General features: G+C 51.7%; 1 protein-coding gene across 3 annotated transcripts in view; it reads left to right on the plus strand.

Moving 5' to 3' along the window:
• Mad1l1 (mitotic arrest deficient 1 like 1) overlaps window positions 1-12,361 on the plus strand; it is a 309,793-nt gene that overhangs the window by 215,437 nt on the left and 81,995 nt on the right. The window lies entirely within an intron of this gene.

Below are 12,361 nucleotides of genomic sequence, written 5' to 3' on the forward strand. Positions count from 1 at the left end.
AGCTTAGACCCTTCCTGAGAGCCAGAGTGCTAGTGGACCACATTCATCCCTACTCTTTGCTGCTGTGTGGAGCACTGGGTGCAGACAGGCACTGAGTATGTACATACGTGAACTACACTCACACCATGGTGGAAAATAGCATGGAGGGCTGAGTCTGTGGCCCTGGAGAGCAATGTCTATGCCAAATGATGGTCAGGAACCCAGGGATGGTATGCCCAGTTGGCATGGCAGCCTGAGGTGGGAACAAAGCAGCTATGGCTTCGGCCCTCACAGTTGTAGAAATTTCTAGACAGCCCCATAGCCCCTGCACCTCTGTAGGCTGTGCGTATACTTCAGGAAGGGGCCTTACCAGAGCCAGACTGCCCCACGAGGCCTGACTCTCCTGTGCGGGCTTCCCCCGCTGCCCTTAGGTCAGGGCTGCTTGGTGTTTTCCAGTCTCGCTCTGGTCTCAGAGCTGGAGGCTATAGCAGGACTCCCTGGTCCCTGCTGCATCCCAGACCACCTTCTCCGCTAGCCAGTACTGGACTTTAGCTGGACCCCACAGATGGGCACATGTCAGGAAGTCCAGGTGATCCCCACCCTGTACCATTCACACAGAAGGTCTCTCCAGGCAAGGTCGTGTCCACTGTTTTATTAGTAAATATAAAAGCCATTTACTCAAGCTGTTTGATCCTGGGAGTTTGGTCCAGTTCCCTTTACATACCAGCCTGTCCCCTCTGTGTCCCCCTATACCCTTATCAGACAAACTTGTAGGTGGACTAACCTGGCAGTTGTCTGTGTCTTGAATACTTAAGTCTCCTTCCTGGGTCACTGGTCTCAGCTTAAGGGGCCCCATGCTAACTGCAAGTCTATGGCTGCCAGACTGGGTCTGTTCTGTATGTCCCAGCTATTGTCATATCTGGGCAGGGAGGATTTTTATACCGAGGACTGAACTGGTTCTGCAAGGGGGTATTTGTCGCCTGTGATAAGGAACAGTTCCCGTCCAGCCTCAATGTCAGAGCTGGCTCCTCATCTGCTGTCTTCCCAGTGAGGGCAGGAGTACCTGTGTGAGCAGCCCGTAGGAACACTGAAAGGCAGGGTGGCTGCAGGTCCTTCTGAGCACATGGGGACAGAAGCTGTGACATGAGACTGGTCCTGGGGGAAAGGCAGACAGACCTGGGTTTGGCTCAGCAGTGGGCCAGGAGGAGTTTCCTGTGTCAGAAGGTGACTTGGGCACGTGAAAGGAGAAAGGCCACCACCTACACACACTTTGGATGGGGTTGGCCATGTTGATTTCCCATCTGGGCTGCTGCACTTTCTTTATAAGACTGGGTGATGAGGGAGGATTCTGAGGGAATCCCGTGCTAGGTCCTTTCTCCCCCCCCATCTCCCACCATCCCCCAACTGCAAGTCCTTGTTAGATGCTCTGTCATTCTTTTTTTTTTTTTATCAAGGTCAAAGCCCTCCTTGCCATTGTATATTGGTCTTGAACCTGGGCCCCTCTGGTACTGGGGAAGAAACATCCATCCTGGGGCTTCTCCTTAAGGCCTGACCATAGCATTTGATGCCAGCCCCTTTGAGACCCAGCCTTCTCTGCAGCTCTAATGGAGCTGCTTGGACCTGGAACCTTGTGGTCTAGCCTTTGGGCTTCCTCACGCCTTCCTCATGTGCTCAGTATGCAGGCAGCCTCCTGCTCCCCCACTCTCCGACCGCCTCACTCTTCCCTCTAGAGAAGAAGAGTGGCTTCAAGTTGGCGCTTCAAGGAAGATTGATTAAAATCAGCTGCGGTTCATCTTAATTGGAAACATATGCTCAGAGAGGGAGCTCAACTAGTTAGGATGTTTTGTAATTAGTTCACAGCTGGTTGGCGAGGAAGCAAAACTCTGGTGACCACTTAGAGCTGGGTGTGTGGGTGTGCTTGGGGGCTCAGTGGACGGGTCATCACAGTGGCTACACGCAGACTTACCAAGTTGATGCCATCCTTCCTGGGTCTCCTGGGTCATTGGCTATTTGTACACTGACTAGAATGACCTGTGTGCATTGCTAGTACAGCTAGGGAGCAGGGAATGGGTTCTGGGTTCTACTTGTCTAATGGGCTTACATGCCAGCTGGCTGGGTGAACAGCAATTTAGGACTCACAGACAGCCCTGGCAAAGCTGGGAGGTTAGACACAGTGGTGCAGGCCTCGGCTCTCAACACAGTAGCAACTGTTCTAAGTTTCAGACACTGGACTACATAGTGAGATACTGTGTGGAAAGTAGGGGGGTGGCTATCTGCAGGAAGGCCTTACTTAGAGAAGGGGAAACTAAGGCTGGCACTGAGGCAGATAGAGGGATTGTCAGTCTCTGTCCTTCCTTAGATACCTGTGTTTTCCTTAAGAGCAGGGACAGCTGCTTTATTGCAGAGGCCCATGCTCCTCACAGCCTCCCATAAAGGCCTCCACATAAGTGCGTCTGATGAGCTAGGTCAGGATACTGTGTAGGGACACCAAGAAGAGGCCTCTCAGGTGCTTTGCCTGCCTTGAGGCACAGAGGAGCTTGTCCAGGGCAGGGCATATCCTTGTGTGGTACAAGCGAGGTTCCTCCATGTGAAAGGTGGAGTGCTGAGCCAGCCCCAAGACTTGTTGCCTCCTGGGTCCCACATCATAGACTAAGGGCAGGCTTCCATGGAAGCGGGCCCTACTGCTTTCCCCAGTGTTTTACTGCAAGCATTTTCAAGATAGAGAAGTTGAAAGAACTTTACAGTGAATGCCCACTTACCCACCACCTACATCCTGCCGGGAACAGCGCACTGTGGCTGTATGACATTCCTATCCATCCCTCTGCCATCCATTAGTCCATTTTATTCTTTTGATGCATTTGAAACTAAATTGCAGACATCTGTACACTTCCTCTAAGCACTCGAGCATGCATGTAATTAAGCAAATTCATCTCTGGAATCTGACGCCCGGGCCCCCACCATCCCACAGAATCGCCTCATCATAGAACAGAGCTCCTCCCTCCACCAGTGAGGCTGTGCCAGTGGACCCCAGTGCCAGGCCTCTGAGCTGGCACATTCCTCTCACAGTCAGGGGAGGCTAGGCTGGTGTCCGTACCACCTTACAGTCCTTCTAAAATGCTGCTCAGAGCAGAGCCCAGACGGCTGCCCAGTGACATTTAAAATCAGTATATCTTTTTGGAAATGGAGTGGGCAGAAAATTGCTGGGTTTCCTGCGAGCGGAAAGCTTCCTGAGCCTGCAGACGTCCCTGCTCCTGTCTGCGTCACAAGCAGCAGTGCGGTTAGGGTGCCCAGCCTCACCTCTTCCTGTGCCCACACCTTCCACACACACTTCTACAATGTCAGGGCGTCACTCACCATGAGACACCCATCTCAGGCAAGACCCTAAGATACTGAATGAAAAAAAAAAAAAGCATTGTCTGGATCCTTGAGCTCCAGGCTGTTCCAGCACAAGTCTCTGGCAGCCCCCAACCCTTACCTGCATGCTAAGTGACACTAAGGAGGTGGCACTAGGACTCTCTGCATGAAGGTCATGGATCATGGAAGGCAGTAGCATGCCATAGAACAAGAAATGGGGTACCAGCATTTAGATATCAGAGCAGAGACTTGGGGCATCCTCTAGAAACATCTCAGACAAACCCTGCTCACTGCTAACTCATCAGTCCTTTCTTAAAGACCTGAAATGTCTGTGAGGCCCACAGAGCGCTGCCCTTCTCTGTCATGCAGTGGTGCCTAGGCTGCAAGAACCAAGCCAGACACCCCTCTGGCCACTGCCTTGAGCCCCTTTATAAAGCCTAACCCAGCTATGCTGGCACTCCTGCCCTACTTGGCCTAGTCATGGCCAGCACCTCCTCTCCGGGTATGCACAGAGGCCGGGTTGTTGTGGGGTTTGACCCCCTCCCTGTGGGCAATGGCCAGACCTCTCCTGAAGACTTGGAATCATGACTGCAATCATGGGAATAGGGTGAACATGGAGACTTAGCGTCATCTACATGCCTCTTCTTGAGCCAGCATGTTGGCTGATGTGTTAGTCTGGGGAGCTCCTTTGTGTCCCTCTGGAACAGATCTGGTTTTGTCTTGTCATGCTTTGTGCACGGTTATGTATGGACTGTTCTGCGTGGGGACTCCTCGTGGACCTTTACTACCGTCATCAGTCCTTCCTATTTTCCCTTCCCTTTTCTTCTCTACAGTGTTCAGATTGTACCCAGGGCTAGGTAATGTTCTACTGCTGAGCCATGCCCCCAGCTGCTCACAGGGAGGTTCTAGACAAATGCTCTACCATTGAGCTATATCCCCAGCCTTCTGTTTCTTTTTTATTGTGAGACAGGTTCTCACTATGTTACCCAGATTGGCCTGGAAACCTGCTCTGTAGGCCAGGCAGTCCTTGAAGGACTTGAGAGCCCATGGGCTCTCTTGGAGCCCATGTAGCTGGGATACTGGGCCTGCACCTCACACCCTCCTGTGCCTTAGCATCTTGCACAAGACAAGCATATGTCCTCCCGACCTGACTACCTTGTACCAGGGCTGGGAGCTGGCCTTGACAGAGAGGAGGTCAGCATCTCTCCTGGAGTGGCCTCCTAGCCCTGCCTTACAGAATGTCTGTATGGTGTAAGATACTCAGTGGAAGGACGGAGTGCACAGAGCCACAGAGGCGAGCGCGGCAGCTCATGTTTATTCACGCTGGAGACTAAAAGCAGCCGGCTTGCTGATGGACATTAGGGTAGTGAATTTCCACAGGCGCTGATTTCTTCTGATTGTTTTTGAGCAACTGATGCACCCTCCATACTAAGCCCCTCCTCCTCTCGATGTCACCTCCTACAGAGCTTAGTCCCTTGGGCCTACAGGCGCTCAGGCACCAGCTGCTTCTCCTTGCTGGAGCACTGAACTTGCTAGAATCCCGCCTTCCAATGCATCCAGGGTCTTCATACTCCACAGATCCCAACTTGAACCTTTAGATCCCCCAACTACTGCCTCAGCATCCTGGCTTGCAGTTCGCAGTCTGCTCAGGAGACAGGTTCTCTGACAGTCTCTCATGTGCCCAGTGGTCCTATCTTGCCATAGCTTTGTGGCTTTCCAGCTTATTCCCATGGCCTTCTCTGCCTGATGCCTGCTCGGCAGCACATAGGACCCAGAAGGCAGCTCCAGCGGTGCCTTCCTCTCTTGATACATCTGAGGTCTGGTGATTTCACTTTTACATGGTGAGTAAAAGAGAAAGAGAAACAGGAAAGACTGGTGAAGATGGTAAACTTCATACGTGCAAGATGCATAGCAAGACCCAAGGTAAAACCAGATCTGTTCCATAGGGACACAAAGGAGCTACCCAGACTAAGAGACATCAGCCACCATGCTAGTGCAAGAGGGCAGGCGTGTAAACAACACTGAGTCTCCTTGAGGTTCTTGTGAAGAACTTATTGCAGAAATTAGAAATCTAGTGGTGGTGGTTCTCCTCCTCCTCCTCCTCCTCCTCCTCCTCCTCCTCCTCCTCCTCTTCCTCCTCTTCTTCTTCCTCCTCCTCCTTTTCCTCCTCCTCCTCTTCTTCCTCCTCTTCCTTCCTTCCTTCTTCTTTCTCTCCCTCCTCCTCTTCCTTTTTCTTCTTGCTATTCAGGAATGGAAGCTAGCCTTGTACATGATAAAGGATCTACCACTGAGACCCTCCATAGGAATTGGACAGGTGCTGTACCACTGAGCCACACCCCTAGTCTCTGGTTGGTCGATTCTAGTCAGGTGCTTTACCACTGAGCCACATTCCCATCTCCCAGCACTACAGAAACCTGTGACTAATATTTTTGCGTGAATTGACCTTCTCTCACACTTTCTCCTACAATGAGGTACGCTGAGAGGTGAGCATAGTGGCACCAACATGGAGACTGTCCAGTCAGACTGTCTCCATGGGGAGCTGAATGAATAGAACAGCTGCCAAGGACCAGAGAACTACATAGAAGCAGTGCTGTGTAGGTGCGGCATGGCTGGTACTATTCAGCATCCTTTTCACCATCTGTGCCCAAAACAGATGGGCTAGGTTGGTCCTGGTGGCTGGCTCTTCTTGCAGTGACAGCCTTACAATAGTCCCTGTTCAAATGAAGCGCTCTCTGCCACAGAGTATGGTGTTGGCAGATATAGCACTGACCTGCGCCTATGGATAGGACTGGTTTCTAGGGGAAACACCTTCAGAGGCTTCATGGATGCTATGGCCATTGGGAAGACCCCTTTGGAGCCAGGTATAAATAGGCCTTCGATCTTAGCAGTCAGCAGTCTGAAGTAGTTCAAGGCCAGCCTAGGCTGTATAAAGAACCCTGGTTTAGGAAAACCAACATAATCTGAAAGTACCTTGATTTAACCTGTCAAGTTTAGAAGGTTCAGAGGCAGGGGATGGGAGGAATATTCATTCACTGGGCTCACATGGAGCACTTGTGTCCATGGGTAGATAAGTAAATAAGTGAGCCCTGGTCTTTCTATGTCATGGAGTATTATCCAGCCCAGAATGAAATCCTGACGACTGCTGCAGTATGGATATACTAAAGGCATTAGCTAAGAAAACTAAGGTGGTCCACAAAAGTCATGCTGTCAGATTCCCTTGAGTATCAGACTCCTAGAGATGCAAAGTGGAAAAGTGAGAGGCAAGCTGGGGTGGGGCAGGGAGTTAGTATTTAATGCCACTTTCAGCTGGGGAAGATGGGCATTCTAGACAGATGGCAGTCATGGTTGTACAACACAGGAGGTTCTTAACACACTAGCTGTACACTGAAGCATGGTTCAGTAGGATATTTCATGGCTTAAAAAAAAAACAAGACAAAAGGAACTGGTGATATGACTTAGTTCATAAAGCACACAGCATATGGGAAGCCTGAGCTTGCTTCCTTGCACCACATAAACTGGGCATGGTGGTGCACACTTGTAATACCAGCAATTCGAGTTGTAGAGGAAGAGGTCATCTTCATCAAATAGATAGATATATTCTCATATTCATATTCTCTCTCTCTCTCTCTCTCTCTCCCCTCTCTCTCTCTCTCTCTCTCTCTCTCTCTCTCTCTCTCTCTCTCTCTCTCTCTCTCTCTGAATCACCTGTGTCTGGTAGAGACCCAGAGGCAGGAATGGAAGCTCCTGCCATGCACAGCGATGTGCTAGGGTGGTAGCTCTCAGACCCCACCCTCACAAACTCCACTTAGCCCTCATTGACCCTCCATCATCATCTCTTAAATAATCCTTCTACTGCTGGCTCATGTCTCTGTAGCCTCCTGCCAGCTGTCACCAAGAACCAGGCATGGGGGTTGGGCAGCAGCCAGTCACTATACAGTGAGGAGGTCATGAGAACAGGCACTACTTGCTTTCTAGAGTGTCTTCTGACTGGCCCATTCTGGGGTTGCCGGGAATGACAGCCTAAGCTATGGCCTGGTAGACACAAATAGGGTACCTGCTCTTCCTCCAAGAATAGTCTCCACTCCGTGTCCACACCCTGACTGTGCTGTCATAGAAGCCCAGGTAGCTATCCTTGTCACTGGTAGTGAGGCCATTGTCATCCTCAGTGCTGTGTGTCACAAGGCCGAGATTGGGATTCTGGGACCAGCCCAGCTCATAGCTGGTGGAGCTGGGCCTACAGTTGAGCTCAGCTGGATCCCCCTATATTGACTCTCAACTTAAGCATACCCATACATCAGCTCTGCGGCCTCAGCCTTCCTTGACCGACCTGTGTTCTCATTTGGTTTGTTGAGGGCATTGGGTTGCAAGCCAGATGGAGAAAGGAGAGAGGGTGCATAGGTCCTGACAACTCTGTGGCTTCTGCTGCGACCAACTATCTCTGAGCTTGTGTGGAGCCTACATAGTCTAAGCCCTCCCCAGGACTGTCCTGTGGTGACTGGTCCAGTTTGTTGGAAGGCACACAGCACTACATATCCCCAGGTGGTCGCTCTCTCCTGAACTGCTGCCACCATCCCAGGGTCTCACTTTGGCTTTGCCAGCTCTGAGGGGTTTGAGGGGGGAAGGGTGGTTTTGAGCCTATCGGAAGCAAACTGGATCAGACAGTTTTTTGCTGTGACAGTGGGATGAAAGAGGGAATGGTGACCCACAGGTCCTCCAGTTGACAGAGGGCCTTGGGACACAAGTGCTTGAAACCCATGGCCATGAGTACTCTGACAAGACTCTTGGCTTGCTGCTGGCAGCACTTCTGGTCCTACTCTCATGGGCAGGAGCCGATGGTGTCCTCTCTGCACCTGGCAGCTCCTGATAGTTGCCTCAGTTTGGTAGGTATCCTTCAGTTCTTTAGGGGTGCCTCAAGGAAACCTCAGCTCCGTGGACCACTGAGAGATAGCTACCTTGGCTGGGGGTAGGGTCAGACAGACAGGCCTTAGTCTCAGCACTTTAGCTGTAGGGATGAGGGTGGCAGCTAGATAGCAGACAGACCTTAGGATCTAGCACTGGGTTGGTTGGCCCTTTGACTTCTGAACCCATGCGCCACCTAAGTGACAGCCGCCCACCCTGCAAAGCCGTTGCAAAGAACACGCTCACATCTGCCCACCCTCCTGTCCTTCCTAAGAATTGGAGCCACTCGGTGACACCCACAGCCCAGGACCAAGCTGAAGCCTGTAGAGGAAGCAGCCCAGTTTCAGAGCATGAGGGCATGCTTGGGACTACATCACTGACTGCCAGGGCAGGCCTGGCCCTGCCAGGATGCCCAAGCAGAGCAGCTGAAGAGAGGGGCCCCTAGGTATCCTGAAATGGCCACCAGCCATCTGCCCCTCTTTCTGAGCTCTGTCTAAGTGCTGGCCTGGGAATGATAAAGTCAGACACCCCCTTTTCCCTCAGATCTACATGATTAGGCATTGATGAGTTGGTGTTGCCCAAGTCTTGTACAGGAAGCCTGAAGTGCAGCCCTGGGCAATCCATTGAGCCTGGGAGAACCTGCCCCAAGAGCTTCCTGTCCCAGCTTACCCCGCCCCCCACCTCTAGTTCTTTTATATGTTACTGTCTGAGCTCACAGCCCAGTCTAAAGGATGAGATACAGAAGAGGCTGAGATCTGGTACGGGCAGCTCTCTAGGCTGTCCCCTGTAAGGGGGATGGAGGTTGCTACTATGGAAGCAACCAGCCCTTGGCTAAGCAAGGCTTACCCATAGACCTGTAGGACTATATTCTGAAGCCCAGCAGTCCAGCCTGGCATCTGTGCTGTGTCAACATATCTTGTCCTGGTTTGTGATTTACCTTAGTCACCAGGAACCAGGTACCTCTGTTGTGGCCTCTGCTGCTTCCTCGCCCCAGCTCTGCCCACTACTCCCAGACCCAGCAGCCTAGCAGCAGCCTCACTCTCACTATGGAGCTCTGGAGCTCAGCTGGGAGAGGTATTGATTTAGTTTTGAGTTGAGTGACTTATAAATATGCATGAGGATCGGGCGGATATTTAACTGTGCTTTTTAATTCTCCTCGAGTTGCTGCCTCTTTCCAGCAGGGTCTCTTAGTATGCGAGTCAAGTACCCAGTGGCAGGCGGGCAGGCAGGCAGGCAGGCGGGCGGGCGGCCTTGGCTCTCAGCTTGCTGCCTGGACCTTCCCTGGGGCAACTGGACCCAGAGGAGTGAGGTTAGGGGCAGCTGTTCTCCAGTCGATACATAGTTGAGAGATCTGGTTCTATTGTAAGGTCAGGAGCCAGGGGTTACTTTCTTCTGTACTTTATTTTTTCATTTTCATTGCGTTTTTATTTGTTTGTTTGTTTTGTGTGTCTGTTTATATGACTATGCATGTACTGTGCACGGACCTCTTCCAGGGCATGGTGCAGACTCCCTGAAGGGCAGCTGGCTCTTCAAGTGAGGACCATAAGGCCCTTTAGGTGGTCACTGTGTGGCTTCTCCCGTGTGTGAACAACCTGTGGGAGTCACTCCTCTACTTCTATCATGCAGGTCCTAGGGGCTGAACTCAGGTTGTCACCTTTTTTCTTTCCCTACTGAGCCATCTCACAGGCTAGGTTGTGTGTGTGTGTGTGTGTGTGTGTGTGTGTGTGTGTGTGTGTGTGTGTGTGTGTGTGTGTGTACTGTATAAACCTTAGGTGTACCATGTGGGTACACAGGTGCCCATGTTGGATGCCCTACAACTGAAGTTACAGGCAGTTGTGAGCCATCAGATGCGAGTGCTGGGAACCGAATGTGGGTCCTTTTTAAGAGCAGTAGGCACTCTTAATCCCTGATCCATCTTTCTAACCCAGAAGAAAAGTTCTTAAAGACCAGATTTCTAGGACTGGGGCAATAGTTCAGTGGGTGGGACCCAAGTTCAAATTCCCAGCAGCCATATAAAATGCCAAGCATGGCACATACAACCTCAGCACTGGGGGGCTGGAGAGACAAGTGAAGCCAAGAGCTTACTACTGACTAAAACAGTGAGCTTCCAGTTCCATGGAAAGACTGTTTCAGGGCAGTAAAACTAAGAACAGTGGAGGAATGACCCCACCCCAGCTCCATGTCCTGCTCTGGCTTCCGTGTGTGTCTGTACATTATAGTATATGCTGCCCACTGCACACACCCAGACACACACAAAAAGACCACAGAGGGAAACTGAGGCCCAGAGGTGCAGAGGGCCTGTAGAAGGCCACTCACACACTAGGAGAAGAACACACTATATGAACCAAATGTACCAGATACTGGCCCACTCAGCCATGTGCCTGCTGATGGCTCTGGATGGAGGATTGTGGCTGGTCACCCCAGCTGCCATGGATAAGAGGGTCACAGTGGCAGGAAGAGCCAGCTGCCCTTCAGGGAGTCTGCACCATGCCCTGGAAGAGGTCCGTGCACAGACCTGCCAGTACCACTACCCATAGATCTGCAGGGGCCACAGAAAGTCCCCAGTGTTGACACCTTCCTGCCACACACTCTGACTGTCAGCTCCTGTGTGTCCACCATCATTAGCAGAAAACTTCAGCTCGCTCAGCAAGTGAGATGTTTTTGTTTAGTCAATGATTGCATCGTGGCTTCAAAGGAAGGTTCCAGAATTTTCCTTTTGAGATTCTTGTCAGTGCCTCCAGTTTCCTCAGCTGTGAATCAAACAAGGCAACAAATTTTAGCAGCAGATTACAGCCATTCTCCCCTTTCTTCCTCAAAGCTGTCATCCTGTGGCAGACTCAGCGAAGTTGCTCGCTTGCTCCCATCTGTTCGTCTCGTGTGCTCACCGGCCCCCTGGACAGCCTTCTTATTGGCACTGATGTCCCTGGGCCTGGGACAGGCAGCAGGTGTGCCTGGAAACCAAGCCGACCCAGACCAGTGCTGAGACAGGCTCTGGTGCTGTGGACATGAGCCTGCACTTTTCTCCCCGAGTGGTCTCTGTTGCCTTTGCTGTAGTGAGAGGTATGTGGCTGCCTGGCCCCCCAAGTGCTCAAGCGTGCCCAGGCGTGTCTGACAGTACGACCTGGGCAGGTGGATTGGCACATTTTAGAAGGCACTGACCTCTTTCCCTGGCCTATGGCAGTCCTCAGGGTCTGCCCAGCCTCCCTCCCATGCTTGTCATGTACTTCTTGACTGGCCCTTCCTTGCACAAAGGGCTTTGACGTGTCAGGTGATGCCACTGATAGCTCTCTCTGGTAGTCTTGAGGCCACAGGAACTGTAATATGGATGACACCCACACAGCTTGCCTTCTGCACCATGTGGCTCCTGACCTCTGCTACTTAGTTTCCTTTCCAGTCCAAGCTCTGAAACCCCTTCTCTCAGCCCTGCCATAGGACTTGAACACAGAAACCTAGGTGGGTGCTGGGTGCACACATGGTTGTGGACTCAGATGATGCCCTTGGCCTTGCCTTCCCCCTTTCTGTGGTGTATACAGACGGCTGCTCCTTCATCCGCACCCCTTTTGCCTCCGGGTGATCATGTAGGGAAGAGAGTTCTTAAATTGGGGTCACTTCTGTCTGCAGCAACAGCCTCATAGCTACTCAGGAGCAGAGATGTTGTGTCTGTCACAGGAGGGAGGCCAGGTTGTTTCTCTGGACCTCTTGGTTCTTTATGCTTCAGTTGGTGATGTGATTTCTAAGCGTGTGAAATACATTCTGGCCCGAGAAATGTTCTATTTGTTAAGCATTTATCTGGTAGACTGTGCCATACCAGACACATTGTCAGTGCCAGAAGCACTGTGAAGAACGAGACAGACAGCCCTGTCCTCACAGAGCTGACCTCTGGTAGGGGACAGCTAATAAAACAAGTGTTTAAGATGACGAAGTGTGTTAGAAGGTGCAGGTGCTGTGGAGAGGGGACAGGAGGGGTAGTGATGGACTGTCACTTGTCGCCTGTCAGTTCCTGCCTCGGTACTTGTTTTGAGTAAGCACTGATGCTTCACTGTTGGTTCCATGCTCTACGGAGTGAGACGGTGGTCTGCCGTGAAGCTCCTCATGGCAGGAGGAGCTCAGACTGGCTGCCTCCTTCCTC

Source organism: Rattus norvegicus, chromosome 12 (genome assembly GCF_036323735.1).
Source record: "Rattus norvegicus strain BN/NHsdMcwi chromosome 12, GRCr8, whole genome shotgun sequence".
Classification (NCBI taxonomy): Eukaryota; Metazoa; Chordata; class Mammalia; order Rodentia; family Muridae; genus Rattus; species Rattus norvegicus.